The following is a 6798-nucleotide window of genomic DNA, read 5'->3' as shown; positions in this document are numbered from 1 at the left end:
GTGTGGAGCCTGCATATTTGACAGCGATCGTATTGAACTATTTCTGTTTCTTGTCTTCTATACCCAGTATTGTCGAGCCTGGATCTTCAGGGCCCAGATGGGCTCCTGTAAAATTAATATCAATTAAAAGAACAACAAGGATCACTGGTTTTCCCTCATAGGCAAAGCATGACAAAGCTGAGCCTCAGTTTTCTGGTATAGGTCAGGAACATGTAATAGGAGTTTGCATAATGATCCTCTATGTCCTTTTCTGTAAACTAAAAACAAAGATATTAACTCCGGGTGAAATATAAAAATTTCTAGGTGGCAGTAAGGATGGGTCAGCTTGACCAAAATATTAACAAAATTTTGTAAATTTTAGAATAAATTAAATGACACATACAAGGGAAGAGATGGGTCAGTGCAGATGGTCTCCAAATGTGCACTCATCATTGATGTGAGATGTGTCTGTACTTTGAATGTGAAGTTATTCTGTAGCATAAACTACACCTCTGAACCCTACTCTATCTAAAGTTCAGGCAATAAAAGCAATTTACCTATGAAGGGCTGTTCAAATGTTATGTTCTATGTTCGGATGAAATTGGAGCTCCACAGAAAATAACCAAAATTTATTCCACTGTTATAGTATGTGTTTCTAACTTAGAAGTACAAGGTACATGGGATAAGAGAAAGAAGATGAGCAGATAAACAAACTGTTTAATTCAAAACTCCCTACAGGACTACATTGCATATTTTCATCCAAAAATGTTTTTGGAAAGTATTTATACTTCCTTTTGAGTCTTGTTACATAAATATGCCAGGGCTGGCCCTTCAGAGCAATATACTGCTCTAGGATGCGCTAACTGAATCAGGATGACTTAATCTACATAGTAAACACCATTTGAGGAAGATTTCTGAAAGTACATGAACACAGAAAGGCTGTAACCAAAGCAGCTTCTCTACAGACAGTAGAAAGAACCATGTGTGTTTCTTCTTCTGGATGACTGATCCCAACAGTGTTGTTTCCTGGCTCTGAATATTTCTGAGCTAAACACAAAGCTAATGTCACAATCTCAAGTAGGTGTACCTGACACCTTTCAGGCACTAGTTTATACTTTTTGGGCTCCTTATTTGCATACTCATTTACTTGGCCAAATTCAAAGGTGAGGCTTAATTCTTAGAACTGCAGATAAAGTTATATTATCTCAGATTCCCTTCTGCTCACTCTACTTTATAACTACAGAGCCAATCTTTGAAAATGCAATAGAAACCATATTAGCAAGGATGTCTACACCTGATTATGTTACATCAAATAAGATTCTGTGGGTTTTAATACATTCTTCTGGATTTGCTTAGATCTAAATCATCTACAATGTGTAATTTATGCAAACTTCACTTTACAGATCACAAGGGTTAAGGACAAGATTTCATGTTGATACATATAGGCAGGGAATTGTACAGCATGCCAAAACCAGGTTTCAATTAACTGAAAGGAGTAAGACTAGGTTTATAAAGCTATTTAGACATATAAAACATCAAGGCATTTTTAGCAGAATTTGCAAACACAGCTAAGCAGGTCAACTGTCAAACTCCAGTTAACAATCTGTACAGGTTAGGAATGATGGGCCAGACCCCAGAAGAGGCTCACATGTTTGGATGCTAAATATTATGAAGCCCAAAAGTCAGGTGACAGCTGCGGACTCAAAAAACAGAGCCAGAACATATAACACTGTGGTGGGTTGACTTTGGCTGGCTGCCAGGTGCCCACCAAGCCACTCTATCACTCACCTCCTCAGCAGGACAGGGAGGAAGAAAATAAGATGGAAAAGAACTTGTGGGTCAAGATAAAGGCAGTTTAATAAAAGCAAAAGCAAAGGTGTGCGCAGAAGCAAAGGTAAAACAAAAGATTTATTCTCTACTTCCCATCAGCAGGCGATGTCCAGCCACTTTCAGGGAAGCAGGGCTTCAGTACGCATAGTGGTTGCTCCGGAAGACAAACGTAGTAATAACGAATGCCCCCTTTCCTCCTCCTTTCTCTTAGCTTTTGTTGCTGAGCAGACCTCATATGGTATGGAATATCCCTTTGGTCAGTTTGGGTCAGCTGTCCTGGCTATGTCCCCTCCCAAGATCTTGCCCACCCCCAGCCTACTGGCCTTTGGGGGTGGGGGGGGGGGGTGGGGGAATGTTGGAGAGACAGCCTTGATGCTGTGGGAACACTGCTTAGCAGTAGCCAAAACACTGGTGTATTATCAACACCTGTCTAGCTACCAATACAAAGCACAACATTATGAGGGCTGCTATGGGGAAATTAACTCCATCCCAGCCACACCCAATACAAATGCGCACAAACAGAGGGAGCTACAGCCAGACAACATGAAACACTGGCAAGAGGGATGCATCTGAAATTCTCCCTCTCTTCTGGACATAGCACCTCTCCAGGGAAGTGCACCACGGCCAAAATACCTTCCTGTATGCACATGCACTGTTGTCTGGGCCACAGATACTGGCCACACTTCCTTCAAGACAGAGAGTGGTTGCCTCCCACCTTTTACAGAGTAGCCTCACAGTCAGAGAACATGGCTTGGATATTGGCCTTTCTTCATCTTGAGGGCTGCCAAACAAAATATTGTGTTTATTTATTTAATGTGAGTGGGGGCAGTGTTCTCTTTCAAATGAGATTATATTGCCTACCAGCATATTTTTTGCTCAGATGAATTCATGGTCCTGATTGACCATACCAGTGACCAAGCACTGGGTTTCAGTGATGGAAATGTCACTGCTGCTTCAACTAAAATCTGCTGGCCATTGAGCCAAGAACAGCCATGCTAGGAACAGAGGCACCGTGTAAGCTGCACACCATGATCATGTTGTGTGACGTAAGAGCATGCCTACCCTCCATGCTGGCACACATCCACAGACAGGCCTGAGGCAAACTATGGCTGCAGATGAAAGGAGATATGAAAAAATGCTGAACAGCCCCACAATGTCTCTCTTGTTTTGGAAGCCTGCATTGTGCTGGTGACCACATTGGACAGGTAGAACCTCAGGGCTGGAGAGCCACAGAGCTATAATGGCAATGCATGAGCTTCCAGTCCTAAAATTCACCATCTCTTCCCAAAATATCCCTGCCTCAAGCATGACAGAGGTTAAAGTATTATGGGAAGTCATCCTTTCTCAGCCAAATATTAGCAGTCATCAGCTGAGAGAGAGGTTAGCTTAAATTGTTAGCAAATACCACTGAAGGCAATTTAAAATAATTTGTTTTACCTTGCATTGCAGCTGGTTAAGGCACAGACTGAGAGAGCTGTTGTACCTTGGCTGAGGGGCAATAGCTCTTACACTTCTCTTACTCAATCACTTCTAAAAGGCTGAACATATTACCAATTTAAATCCCTGTGGCAGTCTAAGCCTGAGATGCCCAAACTTGGGCTTCAACAAACATGCCTTGGATTAAATAATTATTCAAGTCTATTCTTGATTCTAGGAGAAACTATTTTCAAGACAGGTTTGAGGTCTGTTGATGATCCAGCATTTGGGTACCAAGGCTGTTACCTGTGGACTGCATTTCCCAGATATGCCTAGAGCTATACTAAAATGAACTATAGATTGTAATTTAAGGTTTTTAAAATAGCAAGGATGCTTTTTGCTTCAGATATTCAGTGGACTTTAACTGAATTTATAAAAATAAGTTGTCAGCAAGTCCAAGTCACATGAGAAACTTGGCCAAGAAGTCCAAAGGCTGAAGTACAAATTCTTCCTTCATGTTTCCTTTGACATATTTCACCTTCTCTCAGTTGACAGCAGTGAAGCTTCACTGAAAATGTACTTTCTAGGCCAGTTTTCCATTAATTTTCATTCCCATATATTCCAAAGTGAGAATTCTCTAGGGACAACCTGAGCATCTGAACAACTACTTCATTCCTGTCGGCCTTTTTTTAACACTAAGACACAAGTTTGCAAGTCCTCTTACATTCAGTCACTTATCGTGTGTCTACAACATCTGTAGCAGTGCAGGGAAGCTTCCAGGAGCAGACAGTTTACCTTATGGCAAATTCCAAGGCAGTATTTAAAGTTCAAATGAAATTCTAGCATTCAAAGTGGGAGGTTTAACAAAAAAAAAGTCCCAGGTCTGTCAGTGAAAAGTTTAATTATGGACAAGATGACACACACATAGCAAAGCCCACAAAGGCAGCGACACCACTGTGGAAGCACATTCCAATAAAATCTTAAAAGATTACTTTAATAATAAACCATGCATTCTTGAGCAAGCCATCACAGTATTAGCTACCACATTGCTTTGCTGCAAGCAAATTTTCCACAAACTGTTATTGATACTGCTTTCAAGGCACTCATGTTTCTAAAGTTAAAGTTGATGTCTTCCGAAGGTCTCTGCACTTTGGTGTTTTTATTTCACGCTGCTACCCCAGTTTCCACCCAGACTGGAATCCCAGTGATCCTAATGACAGACTGTGGTTTGGGCAGAGTTCATGTCTGGAAAAGCAATAGAAAAACTCACTGAGGTGAAGGTTTCCAGCTGCAACTTCAAGATAATTTTAGACCTGCTGAAAAATGGCTTGTGTTTGGCAAGTGCTGAGACTGATACTGTTCTATATAATAAGCAGTTAATTTAAAAAAAACCTTGGGTAGGGCACTGAACCTATGCCAGCAATAGTAAGATCAGACACAACAAATATGGGAAAAAAAAGTCATCATCCTGGAAAACATAGCACTCTCTCTGCTATAATCTTTTAATAGTCAGGCTTAAAGTCATAACAGCCACTGTCTATTTGATTTTGTTTTTACTGTGGCAAAATAAACAACCTTTTACTTTTCACAAAGTGTAAAGCATGCCCTTTAAGTCCTGTGCAGTATAGATGAAATAACTGAATTCCTGTGGGGCTTTCTGCCTGGATTCCTCCCACATTCAGAAGGCAATCCTATTACATATGTTTAATGTAACAGTTCTGAATTTTAGCATTTAGCTCAACAATGTAGGACATCAGGGGAGCTGTTCTAAGTTGAATTACAAAATAGCTAGTGCAGTCCTTCAAGGCTTGAGACATTTTATTCTCTAAGAAAACTGTATTTTTTTTCCAGTTAGTTATTAACCATTTATCAGAAAAAAAGTTTTTCCATGAGATTATTAGTGACGTCCCAAGTGCTGGTAGATAGTGAAGGACCTCTTGGCATTTCTGTAGTAGATGTAATTTCATTGTTCCTCAAAAGGGCTCTTAAACTGCTCTCTATTGGCAAATGAAAAGCATTTTCATCTCTTCCAAATTTAACAACAAATAGTTTAAATCATATTTGTAACCATTAGTGTGACTAGTCAAGGTATTTCAATGAAATGTGCCTAGGTTTTGTGTTAGGCAAAGCAGAAATGGTAATCCTGTTTATGCCAGCACCAGGCTGGGTTGCTTTACAGAAGTTGCTTTGCTACTGCACCATGTTTAAACTAGGCACAATCTCATCCTTCATGTTAGGCAGTCTGTGTAACTCACTTCCACAAAGCATGCTGAGCAAAGTATTATTCTTTAAAATATATACTGCCCCAGCACCAAGAAGCTCCAGTCCTGCTGGTAGGTCTCTAAGCACAAGGTGTGTTCAAAACAATGTACAGTGCAGTGCAAACTGTACAAAACCAACATTGTTAAACACGAATACAATAGTGTCCCAAGGAATTCAGATCTAATCCTGCAAATACTGGCATGTGCATAGCCAGCAACTTGTTAATTGTAGCAAATGCCTCTTTACTTACATAGCATGCACTTCCTTCTGTGAACACTAAGCTAGTGTATAAAAACATGTCCCTCATGAGTCCTTTTTGGTTAAAATTAGCACTTCTGAAAGACAGATACAGGCAAGTGAAACACAACTACTAGCTTTTAGTCACCTCAGGCACAGGGCTCCTACCACTTTTGTTATTCCACGCCTGAGTGGTCCGTCATAAAAAAAAAGAGTACCACAGCATATCAAGGAAAGTATTGTATCATTTGGTAGCTTTGTATATGGATGATGACCAAATGCATCCACCAGTTTTGAGCCCTGAACTCCCCAGTAGTAAAATAATTTTGTATTAAATATTTCCCTCTTCCAAAACACTTAGAAATATCAAACAAATGTATTAAAACTGCAGGGAAAATATTGCTCTTTTTTCTCTTTTTAAATTGGGTATTGCTGTAGAGGGCTATATCACAGTTTTGAACAGAAATATTTTGCACTGTTTTGAGAAAATAAATGTTAGGCTAAGTTTACAGCCTTGAAAAAAAATTAAGAAGCTCTGCTACAAGGACAAAAATGTGATTTTTTTTTTTATCAGAGGCTCTCTCATACAAGTTGGAAAACAGCTGTACTGCACTGGGAAACAAAACATGATAGATGTTTGAATAAAGATGTACAAAGGTCAGGTCTGGATGTGATCCAGAAACTGAATTGCACTGACCCAATATTTTGGTTCAGATAGCCACAGATTTGGAGGGGAGAGGGTGGTATTTTGGTTTTGGCGTTTTTGCAAAAAAAAAAAAACAAAAACCAAAGCTGTTGGTTTAGACTTGGACTTTTTAACACCATCACCGCACCCACGTTTATGCAGATACATGAGGGGACCCATTTTCTAGAAGAGCGTTTGCTGCCTAAGAAGCATAAATATCTGTGCCCTGCAAACTGTGGGCGCCACACATTTCCGTGCTCCCGCAGGGTCGCCCGGTCTCCCACTCCCCTCCCGGCGTGTCCTCTGGGGGGCTCCGGGCCCCAGCTCCCTCCCACCCGCAGCAGGGGCCGAAGCAGCGGCTCGCAAGGGGTTAAGCTTATGAGCACCGA

Source organism: Nipponia nippon, unplaced genomic scaffold (genome assembly GCF_047370975.1).
Source record: "Nipponia nippon isolate SJK-2023a ecotype South Korea unplaced genomic scaffold, ASM4737097v1 scaffold_34, whole genome shotgun sequence".
Classification (NCBI taxonomy): Eukaryota; Metazoa; Chordata; class Aves; order Pelecaniformes; family Threskiornithidae; genus Nipponia; species Nipponia nippon.
Note: the sequence above shows the minus strand (reverse complement) of the source record.